This window comes from Rhinoraja longicauda, chromosome 3, assembly GCF_053455715.1.
Source record: "Rhinoraja longicauda isolate Sanriku21f chromosome 3, sRhiLon1.1, whole genome shotgun sequence".
Taxonomy (NCBI): domain Eukaryota; kingdom Metazoa; phylum Chordata; class Chondrichthyes; order Rajiformes; family Arhynchobatidae; genus Rhinoraja; species Rhinoraja longicauda.
Genome location: NC_135955.1, coordinates 77,282,086 through 77,305,149, shown reverse-complemented (window position 1 = coordinate 77,305,149; position 23,064 = coordinate 77,282,086). Strand labels below are relative to the sequence as shown.

Genomic DNA, 23,064 nt, shown 5'->3' with positions numbered 1-23,064 from the left:
TTGAGTCCCCTCGGATGCAGACCATCAGGCCCTGGGAATTTATCAGCCTTCAGTCCTGTGATGTATACATCAGTCTACCCAGTACTATTTCTCTCCAAATGCAAATTTCTTTCAGTTCTTCTGTCTCCCTAGATCCTCCGACTAGTACATCTGGGAGGTTGGTTGTGTCTTCCTTCGTGAAGACAGAACCAAAGTACCTGATCAACTCTTCTGCCATTTCCTTGTTACCAATAATAATTTCACCTGTTTCTGTGTTGAAGGGGCCCACATTTATCTTTACTAATCTTTTTCTCTTAACATACCGAAAGAAGCTTTTACTATCCTTCTTTATATTCTTGGCCAACTTACCCTCGTACTTCATCTTTTCAGCCCTTATTGCCCTTTTTGTTACCTTCTGTTGTCCTTTGAAAGTTTCCCAACCCTCTGGCTTCCCGCTACTCTTTGCTATGTTATACATCTTTTCTTTTAGTTTTATTCCATCCCTAACTTCCCTTGTCAGCCACGGTTGCCTCTTGCTCACCTTAGAATCGTTCTTCCTCTTTGGAATGAAATGATCCTGCATCTTCTGGATTATGCCCAGAAATTCATGCCATTGGTGTTCCACCGTCATTCCTGCTAGGATCCTTTTCCAGTCGACCTTGGCCAGCTCTTCTCTCATGCCTTCATAGTCCCCTTTGTTCAACTGCAACACCGACACTTCTGATTTAACCTTCTCCCTCTCAAATTGCGAATTAAAACTAATAATATTATGGTCGCGACCTCCTAGTGATTCCTTTACCTTGAGTTCCCTTATTAAATCTGGCTCATTGGACAACACTAAATCCAGAATTGCCTTCACTCTGGTAGGTACAAGCTGCCAGTACAAGCTGCTCTAAGAATCCATCTCGGAGGCACTCTACAAACTCCCTTTCTTGGGGTCCAGAATCAACCTGATTTTCCCAGTCTACCTGCATATTGAAATCTCCCATAATCACAGTGGCATTACCTTTGTTACATGCCAATTTTAAATCCTGCTGCAACTTGCACCCTATATCCAGGCTACTGTTTGGGGGCCTGTAGATAACTCCCATTAGGAATTTCATCCCTCACCAGAGCTACCCACCTCCTCTGCCCACCTGCCTGTCCTTCCTGTAGGACGTATAACCCTGAATATTCAGTTCCCAGTCCCGATCCTCCTGCAGCCATGTCTCTGTAATCCCCACAATCTCATACCTTCCAGTCTCTAACTGAGCCTCAAGCTCATCCACTTTACTTCTTATATTTCGTGCATTCATATATAATGTTTGAATCCATTACTCACCTCACCTTTCACATCAATTCCTATTTTACTTGGCCATACCCTCCTGTCCCTTCGTGAGCTTTCTGTCCCATTAATTCTGGGGTTTTTCTTAACTTTTCCTATACTCTCTTTCCCTTTAACTCCATCCTTGTCTAGCCCAGTTGTCTCCCCTCCCTCCCAACCTGTCCTCAAATTCACCTGGACTATCTCAGAAACCTCCTTCCCCTTTCTTGATCTCACCGTCTCCATCACAGGAAATAGACCAACGACTGATGTCCATCAGTCTGAAGAAGGGTCTCGACCGGAAACGTCACCCATTCCTTATCTCCTGAGATGCTGCCTGAGCTGCTGAGTTACTCCAGCATTTTGTGCCTACCTTCAATTTAAACCAGCATCTGCAGTTTTTTTTCCTACACATCTATTCCAAACCTACTGACTCCCAGTTATTTGGACTATACTTCTTCCCACATGCCTTTTGTAAAGACCCTATCCCCTGCTCCCAATTCCTATGTCTCCGCCGCATCTGCTCCCAAGATGAGATGTTCCACACTTGGAAATCTGAGATGTCCTCATTCTTTAGGGAACGGGGGTTCCCCCCTTCTGTCATAGAGCAGGCCCTCACACGTCCACCCAGGATTGGGCATCTGCTTTGGGGCGGCACAGTGGCGCAGCGGTAGAATTGTTGCTATACAGTGCTTGCAGCACCGGAGACCCGGGTTCGATCCTGACTCCGGGTGCTGTCTGTACGGAATTTGTATGTTCTTCTTGTGACCGTGTGGGTTTTCTCCGAGATCTTCAGTTTCCTCCCACACCAAAGACGTACAGGTATATGGGTGAATTGGCTTGGTGTATGTGTAAATTGTCCCTAATGTGTGTAGGATATAATGTACGAGGATCACTGGTCTGTGCAGACTCGGTTGGCCAAACGGCCTGTTTCCACGCTATAAACTAAACTTGTCTCCTCTGTATCCTGTAGTTCCGCTCTGGCACCCCCTTCCCCCAGTTGCAACAGGAACGGAGTCCCCCTAGTCCTCACCTTTCACCCCGTCAGCCATTGCATGTAACACAGCATCCTCTGACATTTTTGTCACCTCAAACAGGATCCCCCCCATGAGTCACATTTACCTATCTCCACCCTTTTCTGCTTTCTACAGTCTGTTCCCTCCTGCAACTCCCTGATTCACTAATCCCTTCCTAACCAAAGCACCCCCTCCCCAGGGACTTTCCCTAGCATCTACAGGAGATGCAACACGTGACTTTATCCAGGGACCCCAACATTCCTTTTAGGTGAGGCAGAGAATTAGTTGTACCTCGTTCAACCTCATAGACTGTATTCGGTGCGGACTTCTTTATATCGGTGAAACCAAGCGTAGGCTTGGTGATCGTTTCGCTGAACGCTTACGCTGTCCGTTTTGCCCGACACGATCTCCCAGTGGCCAAACATTTTAACTCCCATTCCTATTCCCATGCTGACCTTTCTCTCCTGGGCCTCCTCCACTGTAAGAGTGAGACCATATGCAAATTGGAAGAATAGCATCTCATATTTCACTTGAACAGTTCACAACACAGCAGTACGAATATGGATTTCTCTAATTTCAAGTAACTCCTGCATTACCTCTCCCCCCCCCCCCCCCCCCCCTCCCCTTCCACCACCTATTCATCCTACCGGTTCCTCTATTTGCCTACTTGAATCCCTCCCATAAGCACATCTTCCCCAGTCAACAATGGGCCATTATGGCCCAAGATCATCTGTTGCCAGTCCTGATTTATTCTGGCCTTTTCTTGCCTCCAGACCCCCCCCCCCCACCTCTATCTTTCAGTCTGAAGAGGGGTTCTGACCCGAAATTTCACCCATTCCTTCTCTCCAGAGATGCTGCCTGACCCACTGAGTTACTCAAGCATTTTATGTCTATCTTTGGTATAGACCAGCATCTGCAGTTCCTTTCTGCACAGGATGTAGAATATTGGATTTTCAGCAAGCTTTCAATGCAATCCCATGTGCGAGGTTGATACAGTTTTAATCTCTTTACCCAAGAAAGGATATACCTACCATACAGGGGATGCAGTAAAGTATACATTTCAGTTTAAGAGTCCAGGTCTTTCCAATTCAAAAAGCACATGTGCATAGAAGCCACCGGACAAGCAGTGACTTCAATAAGCACACATCCTACACACGACTGAGCAACATTCTATATTCACATTCACAAGACTCACAAGCTTGATGTAGATCTTATACCCCCACCACATGTCTGCATTTATTCTGAATTCCATACCCATCACCATGTCGCATCCAACATCAAATTCTCTCCTTGGCTCAGTAATTCTTCATGGGTCTTGTGCATTAGTTTAATTTTGTTTAGAGAAACAGCATAGAAACAGACCTTTGGCCCACCGAGTCCGCACCAGCCAGTGATCACCCGTACACTAGTTCTATCTACGCACTAGGAACAATTTACAGAAACTAATTAACCGACAAACCTGCACATCTTTGTAATGTGGGAAGAACCCTGAGAAAATCCACGTGTACAGACAGCACCCAAAGTCAGCATCCAACCCCGAGTCTCTGGTACTGTAAGGCAGCAATTCTACCGCTGTGCCACTGTGCCGCCCTAAATTGTAGAATGGTGTAGCCTGGAGGCCTTGGACTAAACTGGCCCAGGATCATCTACGGTACTTAATCAATGAAAATCTAAATCTAAATGAAGTTTTGAAGCTACTGTTCAATAAAATATGTAATGATTTTAATACTGTAGGAACCTGTAAACATATCTTAAAAATCTGCCGGAGTAAGGGATTTGGAACAAATCAGAAAATAACCATTCACTGAAAACCTTAGAAATGGCAAATTTCGAAAAACATTATGCCTTGTTTTTTCATCCTTTTTGGTGGCAAATACTGCCAAAAATTAACCTGTTACACTAGGCACTTTGGGTCTCCATCTAAATCGAGTTATCATTATTCAAGTAGAAGATAATTGAGGATGTCAATGTCAATTTCATTTTCACACGTTCAATTTCCTGTATCTGTCCAGATTTTAACAATTCCTGTCAAATCACAAGGTCTGCATTATCTTACTGACACTCAAATTTTTGCAGCAGAACGGAGTTCCACATTCATTTAACTCTTATCAAAGATCAATGTCGAGTTGGACAAATATTGTTTTCACACTTGACAAGCCTTCCAATTAATTAAGTATGTTCTTTGCAAAAAATGAAGCTGCCAACATATGACGTGGGCTTCTTGTCTGGTGCTGATCCTCTCAATGCCTTGATTACCTAAATTTTGTATTTGTGTATTTAAAATCTGAAAAAGACACTTTACGGAAGAGGGATTTCAACTTCAGATACACCATTTTTTTTAAAAGAATTGCTTACAGGAACATTTCTGATATGCAAAGATGTAAAGTTTGCAAAGTTTGGGTTGTGTGTGATGACATTATTTCCCTGAGGCCATGAAGAGGTAATTACATGTTTTGGAACAAGAGATATACATTGATCTGTGAGAGCCTAGATTCAGATCATATCTGTAAATCCACTTATGCTGTTTATATACTTGATCATAATTATTCAAATTCCCTGATTAATCTTTGTGCCAAATACACTTTCCTCAGAGCAGCTTCATTCAGCAGATTTAAACATTCATCAAGATGTTGATTCCATTGGACTTTCACTTAAGATTTATACAAAGTGACAGCAAATTATATATAAATGAAAAGTGACAAATGTCTCAAATGCTATTTAACCTAATGTCTTTCATTTTCTGGCAACTTGCAAGTACATTTTGTCATTATTGCAATACTTCCCTTTTCCCCTGTACATAGCTGCAGTTTGGTCGGTGAAAACATGCTCTCTTTCATTTCAAGGTTACATAGAAACATAGCACAATAGATGCAGGAGTAGCCCATTCGGCGCTTTGAGCAGGCACCACCATTCAATATGATCATGCCTGACCATCCAAAATCCGTACCCTGTTCCTGCTTTTCCCCCCAATAAATCCCTTGATTCCGTTAGCCCCAAGAGCTAAATCTAACTTTCTCTTGAAAACATCCAGTGAATTGGCATCCACTGCCTTCTGTAGCAGAGAATTTCACAGATTCACAACTCTTTGGGTGAAAATGTTTTTCCTCATCTCAGTCCGAAATGGCCTACCCCTTATTCTTAAACTGTGACCCGTTTCTGGACTCCCCCAACATGGGGACATTTTTCCTGCATCTAGCCTGTCCAATCCCTTAAGAATTTTATATGTTTCTATATTTTATATTGAAATATATTTTATATGTTTCTATGAATTTTATATGTTTCTATACCCTCTCATCCTTCTAAATGCCAATGAATACAAGCCCAATCGACCCATTCTTTCATATGTCTGTCCCGCCATCCGAGGAATTAACCTAGTGAACCTACGCTGCACTCCCTCAATAGCAAGAATGTCCTTCCTCAAATTAGGAGACCAAAACTGCACACAATACCAGGTGTGGTCTCACCAGGGCCCTGTACAACTGCAGTAGGACCTCCTTGCTCCTAAACTCAAACCCGCTCACAATGATGGCCAACATGCCATTAGCTTTCTTCACTGCCTGCTGTACCTAGATGCTTAGTTTCAGTGACTGATGCACAAGGACACCCAGGACTCGTTGCACCTCCCCGTTTCCAAATCTGACACCATTCAGATAATAATCTGCCTTCCTGTTCTTGCTACCAACATGGATAACCTCACATTTATCCACATTATTCTGCATCTGCCATGCATCTGCCCACTCACCGAACCTATCCAAGTCACCCTGCAGCCTCATAGCATCCTCCTCGCAGCTCACTCTGCCACCCAGCTTTGTGTCATCTGCAAACAAAGAAACATAGAACATAGAAAATAGGTGCAGGAGGAGGCCATTCGGCGCTTCGAGCCAGCACCGCTATTCATTGTGATCATGGCTGATCGTCCCCAATCAATACCCCGTGCCTGCCTTCTCCCCATATCCCTTGATTCCACCAGCCTGTAGAGCTCTATCTAACTCTCTATTAAATCCATCCAGTGATTTGGCTTCCACTGCCCTCTGTGGCAGAGAATTCTACAAATACACAACTCTCTGGGTGAAAAAGTTTTTTCTCACCTCAGTTTTAAATGGCCTCCCCTTTATTCCAAGACTGTGGCCCCTGGTTCTGGACTCGCCCAATATTGGGAACATTTTTCCTGCATCTAGCTTGTCCAGTCCTTTTATAATTTTATGTTTCTCATCCTTCTAAACTCGTGAATACAAACCTAGTCTTTTCAATCTTTTCTCATTTGTCAGTCCCGCCATCCCAGGGATCAATCTCGTGAACCTACGCTGCACTGCCTCAATTACAAGGATGTCTTTCCTCAATTTAGGAGACCAAAACTGTACACAATACTCCAGATGTGGTCTTACCAGGGCCCTATACGACTGCAGAAGAACCTCTTTACTCCTATACTGAAATCCTCTTGTTATGAAGGCCAACATTCCATTAGCTTTCTTCACTGCCTGCTGTACCTGCACGCCAACTTTCAGTGACTGGTGTACAAGGACACCCAGATCTCGCTGCACCTCCCCCTTACCTAACCTAACTCCATTGAGATAATAATCTGCCTCATTGTTTCAGCCGCCAAAGTGGATAACCTCACATTTATTTATATTATACTGCATCTGTCACGCATCTGCCCACTCACTAAACCTGTCCAGGTCACCCTGCAACCTCCTAACATCCTCTTCACAGTTTACACTGCCACCCAGCTTTGTGTCATCCGCAAACTTGCTAGTGTTGCTTCTAATTCCCTCTTCCAAATCATTAATATATATATGGTAAACAGTTGCGGTCCCAACACCAAGCCTTGCGGCACTCCACTCGCCACTGCCTGCCATTCTGAAAAGGACCCGTTTACTCCTACTATTTGCTTCCTGTCTGCCAACCAATTTTCTATCCATGTCAACACCCTACCCCCAAACATGGAGATGTTACATTTAATTCCCTCGTTTAAATCTTTAATAGGTTGCACAGATGTTCTTCACAATTCACTAAAAGCTCCTGTCCTGGTTGACATGGCTTCAGACTGCAAAAGCATTCTGGATGGCTGGCTGCAGGCCAGTGTTGAATACCTTTCTTGAGTAGGACATATCATGAGAAAACTACATTCCAGCATGCAATGTCTTCACTCCAAATAAGAAAGTGCTTTGCTTACAGAAAACATATCAGTGTATCACTCATACTGTAGTTTTAAACATTGGGCAACACCTTAATCCATTGGATATTAGCTCAAAATTTATACAATGCGAGGGAAAATGATGCATAAATGAAAAGTCATGATACATGTATCTAAAGCTATTTAACATACTGTCTTTAATACCTGACAACACACGAGTAGATTTCAGTATTCTTGCACTTCTGCCATTTGCCCCTATGTAGCTGAGTCTGGTTGGTGAGAAGATGCTCTCTTTCACTTCAAGGTTGTATAAATGTTCCTGACAGTTCACAAAAAGTTCTTGTCCTGATTGGCTTCAGACCGAAGTGGCAATCTGGAATAGTCAAGTGCTGGCCAGTCTTGAGTAGGTATCTTTACTTCTGCATGAGAAAAACCAAGTTCCAACATGCAATGTCTTTATTCCAAATAAGAAAGGGATCTGCTTGCATATAAGCAGGAGATGCAACACCTGTCCCTTTACGTCCCCCCTCGACTCTGTCCAAGGACCCCAACAGTCTTTTCAGGTGCGGCACAGGTTCCCTTGCACCTCCTCCAACCTCATCTACTGTATCCACTGTTCCAGGTGTCAACTCCCGTCTATCAGCGAGAGCAAGCGCAGGCCTGAACACCTCTGCTCAGTCCGCCTTAACCTACCTGATCTCCTGGTTGCTCAGCACTTTAACTCCCCGTCCCATTCCCAATCTGACATTTCTGTCCTGGGCCTCCTCCATTGTCAGAGTGACGCCCAGCATAAATTGGAGAAACAGCACCTCATATTACGCTTGGGTAGCTTACACCCCAGTGGTATGAACATTGACTTCTCTAACTTCATGTAGCCCTTGCTTTCCCTCTCTCTCTATCCCCTCCCCCTTCCCAGTTCTCCCACCAGTCTTACTGTCTCCGACTACATTCTATCTCTGTATCGCCCACTCCCCTGACATCAGTCTGAAGAAGGGTCTCGACCCGAAACATTACCCATTCCTTCTCTCCAGAGATGCTGCCTGTCCCGCTGAGTTACTCCAGCTTTTTGTGTCTACCTTTGCATGTAGCAGATCACTGTTCGTACAGAACAGTCCAGTCCAGCTGCTTACTGGAGAACCACAAGCAGCCAATAAATTCAAATAAATTGGTTCACCAAGGAGGCTCTGAGGGGTTTGGGGAGGGAGGCTGAGAGTTGAAGGTGATCACTTGTAAACCCTGTGTGAATACTTTTATCCAGAGGGAGGAGGCTTGCTGCCACGGTGAGTAATTGAGGAGTAATACTGCACGGAAACAGGCCCTTTGGCTCAACTTGCCCACACTGACTGCCGATGCCTCATCCCCACTAGTTCCACCTGCCTGCATTTGGCCTCTATCCCTCAAAACCATTCCTATCCATATATCTGTCCAAATGTCTTTTAAATGTTATAGTACCTGCCTCAACTACCTCCTCTGGCAACTTGGTCCACACACCCACCATCCTCTGTGTGAAAAAATTGCCCCTCAGGTTCCTATTAAATCCCCTCACCTTAAACCTATGTCCACTAGTTCTTGATTTCCCTAGCCTGGGTAAAACACGGTGCATTTCCCCAATCTGTTCTCCTCATGATCTTGTATACCATTATAAGATCCCCCCTCATCCTCCTGCGCTCCAAGGAGGGACAACGGGTGCTTACAACCTAATTATGACTACTTTTTTTAACAACTCTGAACTTGAAGGATACAATATGGTGCCAGAAACATGTTGGCTCTTGTGTATTGCCTCAGTGCAATCCACTCTTCCTACATTCTTGTACCCAAGTATGAGTGTACCTGTGTATAGTAAGGTTTTTACTGAACTGAATGTAAAAAAGGAATTTTATTGTACCCAGGTACACGTGACAGAATACCATTGAATCATTGAACCATTCCTGTGTCCATTTGAGTACAATCTCCTCAGGAGTGGTATTGATTGGATCACAAGCAGGAGATCAAGCTATTCGCGAAGAGCTGAAATACCAGCTCCAAACGCTATGGTTTTAATACTGTGAAAATAGATGAAATCCTTTTTCTAGATGCAAGTATCTAGCACTCTACTTGACACCAAACCCACTCTTAATTGAATTTAACAAATGGCATGCAAAGTCATAGAATCAGTGACTTTGGATGCAATTTGCCCGTGGCCCTATCTTGCAATTTATTTTTTTTGTGACTGTGAATAAGTTCCTTCTCTGCTGCTCGTTGCCTTTAATGTGAAGCTCAGAATTATAATTCTCGAATAACATCCTCAAGTCTCTTCAGTAACTCTGTCATATTACTGCAAAATCTTTCTGCACTGTGAAACAGAACTGTACATAGTTTTCTGACAAATCCATTCTGACGAGGCATATTTATCTCCTGCCTCTCTAAAGCTGATTTATCCTATGCCAATAATTTGCCCATCACCAACATCAAGGCTGACTTGCATAGTTGATCTTTACCTTTCTCTTAAAGTAATGATGATACCACCTTAGTTCCACATCAGAATTTGTAACCCATCCCTCTTTCAACACTCACCTCAGCTTACTTACTCTTGAAGACCTTATCAATGGCTGCATCATCTCCTAATTTGACCATTGCTACACCACACCCTAACTTGCTCCATGCCCTGTTCATCCACGGAATGGCGGGACTGTCGTATGCTGAAAGACTGGAGCAACTGGGTTTGTATGAACTGGAATCTAGAAGGACGAGAGGGGATCTTATTGAAACGTATAAGATTTTTAAGGGATTGGACACGCAAGAGGCAGGAAACACGTTCCCAATGTTGGGGGAGTCCAGAACCAGGGGCCACAGTTTAAGAATAAGTGTTAGGCCATTTAGAACAGAGATGAGGATAAACTTTTTCACTCAGAGTTGTAAATCTGTGGAATTCTCTGCCTCAGAAAGCAGTGGAGGCCAATTCTCTGGATACTCTCAAGAGAGTTAGATAGAGCTCTTAATGATAGCAGAGTCAGGGGGTATGGGGTGAGGGCAGGAACGGGGTACTGATTGTGGATGATCAGCCATGATCACATTGAATGGTGGTGCTGGCTTGAAGGGCCGAATGGCCTACTCCTGAACCTATTGTCTATTGAGTCCTGTCAATCCATTCACCTAAATACACTGGCTACTGATGTGCCAATTTTAATATTCCATTTGCATTCAAATCCACCCACCCCCACCCTTTTAGACCCCTTTGTGCCTTTCGTTCTTGTATTCTTTTCCTCTTTTAAAATCCCAAAAATCATATACCCAAGCAAGCTTCTGTCATTGAAACGAAGGCGGTGAATAGCAAATTTTCAACAACTGCAGCAACATTCCCGCACTGAACATCAAAACTACCATGTGGGTCTGAAATGATTTAAAAAATGAATGGCGAAATTGGTTCTAAGTAGAAAACAAAATTTGTCTATCGAAATATTAAAAGACGTATTTGTTGAATCTCGGCAGGCCTGAATTTCCATTTCGGGGCCTTTACTGCACAATCTAAAAATAAATTGTACAAACCCACGCCAAAAAAGACGAAGAACGGGAAAAAAAAATAACGGCCACAATGTACTTGAACAGATCCCACACAAGATGAAAGAGCTGATTGAGCTAGTTTGGGTCTGCAAAACTTACCTGGTCACCACTGACTTCTTGCTGGAAGCCTCACTCAGCGCCGTGTTTACCAACCGGATCGTCGCTCGGATACGCGACGCGAGCGTCAGCGCGAGCGACTCGGACCAACGGGAGGAGTGGAGAGGGAGGGAGGGAGAGGAGACTGCACGTTTATAGGCCAACAGCGGCGGTTGGTGCAGAATCAACAACACAAGACAAGCGAGAGTATTTGATGTAATATAAGCAACACGACGAATACAGCAGCGCAAAATATTAATGGTGCATCAGGTTACGATTGTGCAAACCATGCTGCCGATTGGTCTATTTGCGACATGTAGGTTGTTTCTCTTCCCTCTGTACGGGGTGAGAGCGGCAGGAAGGAGGTGTTGACTTTCTGGCGGTGGACGCTGGTTTGAATCTGCGCGCGAGAGCGGCCCTGGAGCAACGGCGGGCAGCGCGAGATCGCTGGTGCTGGCGGGAGAGAGTCTCGGATACTCATTCCAAAAACAGCGGCAACTTGTCCATTGGCGTTATAACGGCAAAGGTAACGTCCCCAGGAATTTGCTATTTCTGACCTTAAATGTATATTTTGCTTTCTTTAAAAAAAACGCTGGGGTCTAACTGAATCATGAAAGTTTAATTACAGTTGAATTGGACTAATGCCGCCCCAGTCGTCACAAGTTAACTATAGCCAGTGAAACCTCCCGAATGGCAGTGGTACTCTGTCTCTACTTATAACGTGCTCTTTCTCAGCCGTCCTTTGGTTTTCAATGAAAGAACCATTCTGCTTGAAGAACTCAGCGGGTCGAGCAGCATGTTGTATGGTTTCGATGCGAAGCATCCATCTTTCCTTTGAACCCACAGATGCTGCGGCTTGACCCACTGAGTCATAGATTCTATGTATCGTACATAGACTCGTACAACATGGGAACAGGCCCTTCGCCCCAACTTGTCCATGCCAACCAAGATGCCCCATCTAACATTCTCAACCAGAAAAAGAGGGCCTTCCGGAATGGTGACAGGGAGGTACAGAAAGATCTGAAGGTGAGACTAAGACAGGGCAAGGACAACTACAGGACGGAGTTGAAACTTATACAGAACAACATGAAGGATGTGTGGAACAGTATGAAGAGCAATTACACTTCCTCTGCCCTTTCTTTGTCGCACCTGACTAACAAAGCTGAGCAGGTGAGGAAAGAGCTGAGAAGACTGCCCAGGCAAAGCCGCGGGTCCCGATGGTGTTAGCCCTAGGGTACTCAAAGCATACGCCAGTCAGTTGTGCGGAGTACTCCAGCATATCTTCAGCCAGAGCCTGGAGAGGGGTCCTGTGATGTGGAAGACATTCTGCCTAGTTCCTGTACCAAAGAGGACACGTCCCAGCTCCACCAAGTGTGAGGTCAGCATCGGTGGCGCTGACCTTGCACATCATGAAGTCCCTGGAGAGGCAGGTGGCCCTTGGGGATCTTATTGAAACATATAAGATAATTAGAGGATTGGACACATTAGAGGCAGGAAACATGTTCCCAATGTTGGGGGAGTCCAGAACAAGGGGCCACAGTTTAAGAATAAGGGGTAGGCCATTTAGAACGGAGATGAGGAAGAACATTTTCAGTCAGAGAGTGGTGAAGGTGTGGAATTCTCTGCCTCAGAAGGAAGTGGAGGCCAGTTCGTTGGATGCTTTGAAGAGAGAGCTGGATAGAGCTCTTAAGGATAGCGGAGTGAGGGGGTATGGGGAGAAGGCAGGAACGGGGTACTGATTGAGAGTGATCAGCCATGATCGCATTGAATGGCGGTGCTGGCTTGAAGGGCTGAATGGCCTACTCCTGCACCTATTGTCTATTGTTAAGCCCTATCTGGACCCCCTGCAGAGAGGACACCATCATCCGCCTGCTCCATCGTTCCTCCTATGCTCACCTGGATAAGCTGGAAAGCACTGTGAGAGTCATGTTTTTTAACTTTTCCAGTGCTTTTAACACCACTCGGCCTGCACTGCTAGGGAGCAAACTGCCGAAGATGTGGGTGGATGCTCCATTGGTGATCTGGATCACCAATTATCTGACTGGATGACCACAGTATGTCAGGCTACAGAACTGTGTCTCAGTCATGGGAGTGAGCAACACAGAGGCCCCACAGGGGACGGTCCTCTCTCCCTTCCTGTTCACCATCTACACCTCGGACTTCAGATACAACTCGGACTAATGCCACCTGCAGAAGTTTTCGGATGACTGCAATTGTGGGCTGCATCAATGAGGGGAGGGAAGTGGAATACAGGGATGTAGTCAATGGCTTTGTTGAGTGGTGTGGGCTGAATCACCTGCTCAACACCGACAAGACTAAGGAATTAGTGGTGGACTTTTAGGACGAGAGGAATACCCGTCTCCATCAAGGGTGTGAACGTGCAGATTACAAAGGAGTACAAGTACCTTAGAGTTTACCTGGACAGTAAACTGGACTGGTCCAGGAATGCTGAGGCACTGTATAAGAAGGGACAGAGCTGTCTGTACTTTCTGAGGAGGCTGTGCTTTTTCAATATCTGCAGTAAGATGTTGCAGATATTCTATCAATCGGTGGTGGCCAGTGCCATCTTTGCTGTCCCGTGCTGGGATAGCTGGGCAAAGGCCACAGACGCCAACAGAATTAACAAGCTCATCAGAAAGGCTGGCTCCACCCTGGGGGTGGGGTTGGATTCCCTGGAGGTGGTCTTGGAGGAGGGGATGCTCTTCAAGCTGTGGAGCATCTTGGACAATACAGCCCACTCCCTCCATGACACACTGGTCAAACTGAGGAGCACCTTCCACTCGTCACTTTAATTTCATGTATCTTGTTGTGTTTTATGACTTGGCAGACCAATTTCCCTCTTGGGATAAATATTCTATCATATCATAAACGTCTCATTTATCTATGTTTGGCCCATATCCCTCTATTTCTTTACTATCCACGTACCTGTCCAAATGTTACTGTACCTGCTTCAACTACTTCCTCTGACAGCTCGCTCCATATACCTAATACTCTCTGAGTAACAACATTGCCCCTCACATACATCTATCTATCTATCTATCCACCCATCCATCCATCCAATATATATATCTATCTATCTATCTATATACTACTAAAACTCTGCGGTCCAACATTCCGTATGTATGTATGTATATGTGTATGTACGGAAGATTCCGAAGAATTTCTGTCCATAACTTACAAACCCTACTCCTCCCTGAAGTTACACCAAAGCGCTACGATTTTTGTACCGCCATATTCACCATTAACGTGGGCAACTATTGTAAGTACTTTCGTTCAAATTGAAGCTACCTTTTTAAAGCTAGAGAGATATTAAAGTTTAAATTTTCATTTCTAACCCTTTTCTTGAAGGGGCTTCAGCGCGTGATGTCACAATGGCACCCGTGCACCAATGAGAGATCAGCTCGGTTTTAAATTTACATCTTCAGCTTGTGACGTCACAATGCTTGTGTGAGATTGTTGCAACATTGTTGCGAAAAGCAACTGCCAGTTTTTTAAAGTTGTGCAAGTCACTTAACATACACAGGTCAGCATGGGGCCCCTATTCCCTCCCTCCCCCCCTTCCCCCCTCAACCCCTTCCTCCCCACTCCTTCCCACCTCCATCCCCACTCCCTCCCCCCTCCTCCCCAACTCCCTCCCCACCTCCCTCACCCCTCCTCCCCTAACTCCCCCCCCTCCCTCCTTCCCTCCATCCTCCCCCCCCTCCCTCCACCCTTCCATCCCTCTCCCCCTCCCCCCTCCTTCCACCCTCCCTCCCCCCCTTCTGGTTACAAAGGAAACCCTACGGGGACGGGCCCAACGGGGAAAGAGGGGTACTGGGAAAAGGGGAGGTCCCCCTCCCTCCCCTTCCCCCCTCCCCCTCCCCCCTAACCCTCTCCCTCCCCCTTCCCCCCTCCCCTCCCCCCCTCCCCTCCTCCCTCCACACCTCCCTCCTCCCTCCCTCCCCTCCTCCCGGTTACAATGGAAACCCTACGAGGACGGGCCCAACGGGGAAAGAGGGGTACTGGGAAAAGGGGAGGTCCCCCTCCCTCCCCCTTCCCCCATCCCATCCCCCCTCCCTCCCCTCTCCCTCCCCCTTCCCCCGTTCCCCCCTCCCCTTCCCCCCTCCCTCCACACCTCTCTCCTCCCTCCCTCCCCTTCCCTCCCTCCCATCCTCCCAATGCTTGTTTGAGATGGGTGCTACATTGTTTCGAAAAGCACCACTAACAGATCGCAGTGAGAAGCACTATGTGACCGCGAATGTTTCAAAACAAGCACTTAAAAAGCACTTATCTTTTTTTAAAGTATTTTTTTTTATTGCAAGTCACTTAACATACAGAAATCAGCATTGGGCCCCTATGCTCGTGGGCCACCGGGGCAAGTGTTTCGAAAAAAGCACTGAGAGTGTGTCTGGGGGAGAGAGAGAATGGGGGGGGTCTGAGAATGGGGACTGGGGAGGGGGACAACAGGGGTCGTTGCGGAGGGGGCTTGGTGGTGGGGGAAAGAGGGGTACTGGGAAAAGGGGAGGTTCCACTTCCCCCCTCAACCCCTTCCTCCCCCCTCCTTCCCACCTCCATCCCCACTCGCTCCCCCCCTCCCTCCCCCCTCAATCCCAACCTCCATCATCACACAGCCCCTAACTCCCCCCCTCCCTCCTTCCCTCCATCCCACCCTCCCCCACTCCCTGCCCCCTCCCTCCACCCTTCCATCCCTCTCCCCCTCCCACCTCCTTCCACCCTCCCTCCCCCCCTCCCGGTTACAATGGAAACCCTACGGGGACGAGCCCAACGGGGAAAGAGGGGTACTGGGAAAAGGGGAGATCCCCCTCCCTCCCCTCCCCCTACCCCCTTCCCCCTCCCCTTCCCCCTCCCCTCCCCCCTCCCTCCCCCTCCCCTCCTCCCTTCACACCTCCCTCCTCCCTCCCCCCCCCCTCCCGGTTACAATGGAAACCCTATGAGGACAGGCCCAACGGGGAAAGAGGGGTACTGGGAAAAGGGGAGGTCCCCCTTCCCCCTCAACCCCTTCATCCCCCCTCCTTCCCACCTCCATCCCCACTCCCTCCCCCCCTCCTCCCCCTCCCTCCCCAACTCCCTCCCCCCTCCCCCCTAACTCCCCCCTCCCTCCTTCCCTCCCTCCCCAATCCCTCCCCCCCTCCCTCCACCCTTCCATCCCTCTCCCCCCTCCTTCCACCCTCCCTCCCCCCTCCCGGTTACAATTGAAACCCTACGAGGACGGGCCCAACGGGGAAAGAGGAGTACTGGGAAAAGGGGAGGTCCCCTCCCTCCCCCCTTCCCCCTCCCCTCCCCCCTCCCCTCTCCCTCCCCCCTCCCCCCCTACCCCCCTCCCTCCCCTCCCCCCTCCCTCCCCTCCCCTCCTCCCTCCACACCTCCCTCCTCCCTCCCTCCCCCTTCCCGCCCTCCCCTCCCGGTTACAATGGAAACCCTACGAGGACGGGCCCAACGGGGAAAGAGGGGTACTGGGAAAAGGGGAGGTCCCCCTCCCTCCCTCCCCCCTCCCCTCTCCCTCCCCCCCTTCCCTCCTCCCTTCCCCCCTCCCCCTCCCATTCCCCCCTCCCTCCCCCCTACCCCCCTCCCTCCCCTCTCCCTCCCCCCTCCCCCCCTCCCCTCCCTCCTCCCTCCCCCTTCCCTCCCCCAACCCTCCCCCTTTCCTCCCCTCCCGGTTACAATGGAAACCCTACGAGGACGGGCCCAACGGGCCCACTCGGTCTAGTCTATATACTACTAAAACTCTGCGGTCCAACATTCCGTATGTATATGTGTATGTACGCAAAGATTCCGAAGAGTTTCTGTCCATAACTTACAAACCCTACTCCTCCCTGACGGTACACCAAAGCACTACGATTTTTGTACCGCCATATTCACCATTAACATGGGCAACTATTGTAAGTACTTTCGTTCAAATTGAAGCTGCCTTTTTAAAGCTAGAGAGATATTAAAGTTTAATTTTCATTTCTAACCCTTTTCTTGAAGGGGCTTCAGCGCGTGATGTCACAATGGCACCCGTGCACCAATGAGAGATCAGCTCGGTTTTAAATTTACATCTTCAGCTTGTGACGTCACAATGCTTGTGTGAGATTGTTGCAACATTGTTGCGAAAGGCAACTGCCAGTTTTTTAAAGTTGTGCAAGTCACTTAACATACACAGATCAGCATGGGGCCCCTATTCCCTCCCTCCCCCCCCTTCCCCCCTCAACCCCTTCCTCCCCACTCCTTCCCACCTCCATCCCCACTCCCTCCACCCCTCCTCCCCAACTCCCTCCCCACCTCCCTCACCCCTCCTCCCCTAACTCCCCCCCCTCCCTCCTTCCCTCCATCCCTCCCCCCCTCCCTCCACCCTTCCATCCCTCTCCCCCTCCCCCCTCCTTCCACCCTCCCTCCCCCCTTCTGGTTACAAAGGAAACCCTACGGGGACGGGCCCAACGGGGAAAGAGGGGTACTGGGAAAAGGGGAGGTCCCCCTCCCTCCCCTCCCCTCCCCCTCCCCCCTAACCCTCTCCCTCCCCCTTCCCCCTCCCCTCCTCCCTCCACACCTCCCTCCTCCCTCCCTCCCCTCCTCCCGGTTACAATGGAAACCCTACGAGGACGGGCCCAACGGGGAAAGAGGGGTACTGGGAAAAGGGGAGGTCCCCCTCCCTCCCCCCTTCCCCCATCCCATCCCCCCTCCCTCTCCTCTCCCTCCCCCTTCCCCCCGTTCCCCCCTCCCCTTCCCCCATCCCTCCACACCTCTCTCCTCCCTCCCTCCCCTTCCCTCCCTCCCATCCTCCCAATGCTTGTTTGAGATGGGTGCTACATTGTTTCGAAAAGCACCACTAACAGATCGCAGTGAGAAGCACTATGTGACCGCGAATGTTTCAAAACAAGCACTTAAAAAGCACTTATCTTTTTTTAAAGTATTTTTTTTAATTGCAAGTCACTTAACATACACAGATCAGCATTGGGCCCCTATGCTCGTGGGCCACCGGGGCAAGTGTTTCCCGGTTACAATGGAAACCCTACGGGGACGGGCCCAACGGGGAAAGAGGGGTACTGGGAAAAGGGGAGATCCCCCTCCCTCCCCTCCCCCCTACTCCCTCCCCCCTTCCCCCCTCCCCTTCCCCCCTCCCCTCCCCCCTCCCTCCCCCTCCCCTCCTCCCTCCACACCTCCCTCCCTCCCCCCTCCCGGTTACAATGGAAACCCTATGAGGACGGGCCCAACGGGGAAAGAGGGGTACTGGGAAAAGGGGAGGTCCCCCTTCCCCCCTCAACCCCTTCATCCCCCCTCCTTCCCACCTCCATCCCCACTCCCTCCCCCCCTCCTCCCCCTCCCTCCCCAACTCCCTCCCCCCTCCCCCCTAACTCCCCCCTCCCTCCTTCCCTCCCTCCCCAATCCCTCCCCCCCTCCCTCCACCCTTCCATCCCTCTCCCCCCTCCTTCCACCCTCCCTCCCCCCCTCCCGGTTACAATTGAAACCCTACGAGGACCGGCCCAACGGGGAAAGAGGAGTACTGGGAAAAGGGGAGGTCCCCCTCCCTCCCCCCTTCCCCTCCCCCCTACCCCCCTCCCTCCCCTCCCCCCTCCCTCCCCTCCCCTCCTCCCTCCACACCTCCCTCCTCCCTCCCTCCCCCTTCCCGCCCTCCCCTCCTCCCGGTTACAATGGAAACCCTACGAGGACGGGCCCAACGGGGAAAGAGGGGTACTGGGAAAAGGGGAGGTCCCCCTCCCTCCCCCCTACCCACCTCCCTCCCCTCTCCCTCCCCCCTTTCCCTCCTCCCTTCCCCCCTCCCCTCCCCCTCCCATCCCCCCCTCTCCCCCTCCCTCCCCCCTACCCCCTCCCTCCCCTCTCCCTCCCCCCTCCCCTCCCCCCCTCCCCTCCCCTCCTCCCTCCCCCTTCCCTCCCCCAACCCTCCCCCTTTCCTCCCCTCCCGGTTACAATGGAAACCCTACGAGGACGGGCCCAACGGGCCCACTCGGTCTAGTCTATCTATATACTACTAAAACTCTGCGGTCCAACATTCCGTATGTATATGTGTATGTACGCAAAGATTCCGAAGAGTTTCTGTCCATAACTTACAAACCCTACTCCTCCCTGACGGTACACCAAAGCGCTACGATTTTTGTACCGCCATATTCACCATTAACATGGGCAACTATTGTAAGTACTTTCGTTCAAATTGAAGCTGCCTTTTTAAAGCTAGAGAGATATTAAAGTTTAATTTTCATTTCTAACCCTTTTCTTGAAGGGGCTTCAGCGCGTGATGTCACAATGGCACCCGTGCACCAATGAGAGATCAGCTCGGTTTTAAATTTACATCTTCAGCTTGTGACGTCACAATGCTTGTGTGAGATTGTTGCAACATTGTTGCGAAAGGCAACTGCCAGTTTTTTAAAGTTGTGCAAGTCACTTAACATACACAGATCAGCATGGGGCCCCTATTCCCTCCCTCCCCCCCCTTCCCCCCTCAACCCCTTCCTCCCCACTCCTTCCCACCTCCATCCCCACTCCCTCCACCCCTCCTCCCCAACTCCCTCCCCACCTCCCTCACCCCTCCTCCCCTAACTCCCCCCCCTCCCTCCTTCCCTCCATCCCTCCCCCCCTCCCTCCACCCTTCCATCCCTCTCCCCCTCCCCCCTCCTTCCACCCTCCCTCCCCCCTTCTGGTTACAAAGGAAACCCTACGGGGACGGGCCCAACGGGGAAAGAGGGGTACTGGGAAAAGGGGAGGTCCCCCTCCCTCCCCTCCCCTCCCCCTCCCCCCTAACCCTCTCCCTCCCCCTTCCCCCTCCCCTCCTCCCTCCACACCTCCCTCCTCCCTCCCTCCCCTCCTCCCGGTTACAATGGAAACCCTACGAGGACGGGCCCAACGGGGAAAGAGGGGTACTGGGAAAAGGGGAGGTCCCCCTCCCTCCCCCCTTCCCCCATCCCATCCCCCCTCCCTCTCCTCTCCCTCCCCCTTCCCCCCGTTCCCCCCTCCCCTTCCCCCATCCCTCCACACCTCTCTCCTCCCTCCCTCCCCTTCCCTCCCTCCCATCCTCCCAATGCTTGTTTGAGATGGGTGCTACATTGTTTCGAAAAGCACCACTAACAGATCGCAGTGAGAAGCACTATGTGACCGCGAATGTTTCAAAACAAGCACTTAAAAAGCACTTATCTTTTTTTAAAGTATTTTTTTTAATTGCAAGTCACTTAACATACACAGATCAGCATTGGGCCCCTATGCTCGTGGGCCACCGGGGCAAGTGTTTCCCGGTTACAATGGAAACCCTACGGGGACGGGCCCAACGGGGAAAGAGGGGTACTGGGAAAAGGGGAGATCCCCCTCCCTCCCCTCCCCCCTACTCCCTCCCCCCTTCCCCCCTCCCCTTCCCCCCTCCCCTCCCCCCTCCCTCCCCCTCCCCTCCTCCCTCCACACCTCCCTCCCTCCCCCCTCCCGGTTACAATGGAAACCCTATGAGGACGGGCCCAACGGGGAAAGAGGGGTACTGGGAAAAGGGGAGGTCCCCCTTCCCCCCTCAACCCCTTCATCCCCCCTCCTTCCCACCTCCATCCCCACTCCCTCCCCCCCTCCTCCCCCTCCCTCCCCAACTCCCTCCCCCCTCCCCCCTAACTCCCCCCTCCCTCCTTCCCTCCCTCCCCAATCCCTCCCCCCCTCCCTCCACCCTTCCATCCCTCTCCCCCCTCCTTCCACCCTCCCTCCCCCCCTCCCGGTTACAATTGAAACCCTACGAGGACCGGCCCAACGGGGAAAGAGGAGTACTGGGAAAAGGGGAGGTCCCCCTCCCTCCCCCCTTCCCCTCCCCCCTACCCCCCTCCCTCCCCTCCCCCCTCCCTCCCCTCCCCTCCTCCCTCCACACCTCCCTCCTCCCTCCCCCTTCCCGCCCTCCCCTCCTCCCGGTTACAATGGAAACCCTACGAGGACGGGCCCAACGGGGAAAGAGGGGTACTGGGAAAAGGGGAGGTCCCCCTCCCTCCCCCCTACCCACCTCCCTCCCCTCTCCCTCCCCCCTTTCCCTCCTCCCTTCCCCCCTCCCCTCCCCCTCCCATCCCCCCCTCTCCCCCTCCCTCCCCCCTACCCCCTCCCTCCCCTCTCCCTCCCCCCTCCCCTCCCCCCCTCCCCTCCCCTCCTCCCTCCCCCTTCCCTCCCCCAACCCTCCCCCTTTCCTCCCCTCCCGGTTACAATGGAAACCCTACGAGGACGGGCCCAACGGGCCCACTCGGTCTAGTATACTACTAAAACTCTGCGGTCCAACATTCCGTATGTATGTATGTATATGTGTATGTACGGAAGATTCCGAAGAGTTTCTGTCCATAACTTACAAACCCTACTCCTCCCTGACGGTACACCAAAGCGCTACGATTTTTGTACCGCCATATTCACCATTAACGTGGGCAACTATTGTAAGTACTTTCGTTCAAATTGAAGCTGCCTTTTTAAAGCTAGAGAGATATTAAAGTTTAATTTTCATTTCTAACCCTTTTCTTGAAGGGGCTTCAGCGCGTGATGTCACAATGGCACCCGTGCACCAATGAGAGATCAGCTCGGTTTTAAATTTACATCTTCAGCTTGTGACGTCACAATGCTTGTGTGAGATTGTTGCAACATTGTTGCGAAAGGCAACTGCCAGTTTTTTAAAGTTGTGCAAGTCACTTAACATACACAGATCAGCATGGGGCCCCTATTCCCTCCCTCCCCCCCCTTCCCCCCTCAACCCCTTCCTCCCCACTCCTTCCCACCTCCATCCCCACTCCCTCCCCCCCTCCTCCCCAACTCCCTCCCCACCTCCCTCACCCCTCCTCCCCTAACTCCCCCCCCTCCCTCCTTCCCTCCATCCCTCCCCCCCTCCCTCCACCCTTCCATCCCTCTCCCCCTCCCCCCTCCTTCCACCCTCCCTCCCCCCTTCTGGTTACAAAGGAAACCCTACGGGGACGGGCCCAACGGGGAAAGAGGGGTACTGGGAAAAGGGGAGGTCCCCCTCCCTCCCCTCCCCTCCCCCTCCCCCCTAACCCTCTCCCTCCCCCTTCCCCCTCCCCTCCTCCCTCCACACCTCCCTCCTCCCTCCCTCCCCTCCTCCCGGTTACAATGGAAACCCTACGAGGACGGGCCCAACGGGGAAAGAGGGGTACTGGGAAAAGGGGAGGTCCCCCTCCCTCCCCCCTTCCCCCATCCCATCCCCCCTCCCTCTCCTCTCCCTCCCCCTTCCCCCCGTTCCCCCCTCCCCTTCCCCCATCCCTCCACACCTCTCTCCTCCCTCCCTCCCCTTCCCTCCCTCCCATCCTCCCAATGCTTGTTTGAGATGGGTGCTACATTGTTTCGAAAAGCACCACTAACAGATCGCAGTGAGAAGCACTATGTGACCGCGAATGTTTCAAAACAAGCACTTAAAAAGCACTTATCTTTTTTTAAAGTATTTTTTTTAATTGCAAGTCACTTAACATACACAGATCAGCATTGGGCCCCTATGCTCGTGGGCCACCGGGGCAAGTGTTTCCCGGTTACAATGGAAACCCTACGGGGACGGGCCCAACGGGGAAAGAGGGGTACTGGGAAAAGGGGAGATCCCCCTCCCTCCCCTCCCCCCTACTCCCTCCCCCCTTCCCCCCTCCCCTTCCCCCCTCCCCTCCCCCCTCCCTCCCCCTCCCCTCCTCCCTCCACACCTCCCTCCCTCCCCCCTCCCGGTTACAATGGAAACCCTATGAGGACGGGCCCAACGGGGAAAGAGGGGTACTGGGAAAAGGGGAGGTCCCCCTTCCCCCCTCAACCCCTTCATCCCCCCTCCTTCCCACCTCCATCCCCACTCCCTCCCCCCCTCCTCCCCCTCCCTCCCCAACTCCCTCCCCCCTCCCCCCTAACTCCCCCCTCCCTCCTTCCCTCCCTCCCCAATCCCTCCCCCCCTCCCTCCACCCTTCCATCCCTCTCCCCCCTCCTTCCACCCTCCCTCCCCCCCTCCCGGTTACAATTGAAACCCTACGAGGACCGGCCCAACGGGGAAAGAGGAGTACTGGGAAAAGGGGAGGTCCCCCTCC

The 23,064-nt window shown here is 51.0% G+C and overlaps 2 protein-coding genes across 8 annotated transcripts in view; one reads left to right on the top strand and one right to left on the bottom strand.

Moving 5' to 3' along the window:
- kiaa0825 (KIAA0825 ortholog) overlaps nucleotides 1-11,172 on the bottom strand; it is a 269,652-nt gene extending 258,480 nt beyond the window's left edge. For 3 of the 5 annotated variants that reach the window (XR_013547071.1, XM_078396491.1, XM_078396495.1), the window contains exon 1: nucleotides 11,072-11,136. The gene's annotated coding sequence lies outside the window, so the exon portion shown is untranslated. Of the gene's footprint in view, nucleotides 1-6,040; nucleotides 6,116-7,636; nucleotides 7,852-11,071 lie in introns of all 5 variants that reach the window. The other 2 variants (XM_078396492.1, XM_078396493.1) reach the window with 2 other exon arrangements.
- A 153-nt stretch (nucleotides 11,173-11,325) lies between these two features.
- slf1 (SMC5/6 complex localization factor 1) overlaps nucleotides 11,326-23,064 on the top strand; it is a 92,952-nt gene continuing 81,213 nt past the window's right edge. For all 3 annotated transcript variants that reach the window (XM_078397035.1, XM_078397034.1, XM_078397033.1), the window contains exon 1: nucleotides 11,326-11,594. The gene's annotated coding sequence lies outside the window, so the exon portion shown is untranslated. The remainder of the gene's footprint in view (nucleotides 11,595-23,064) is intronic.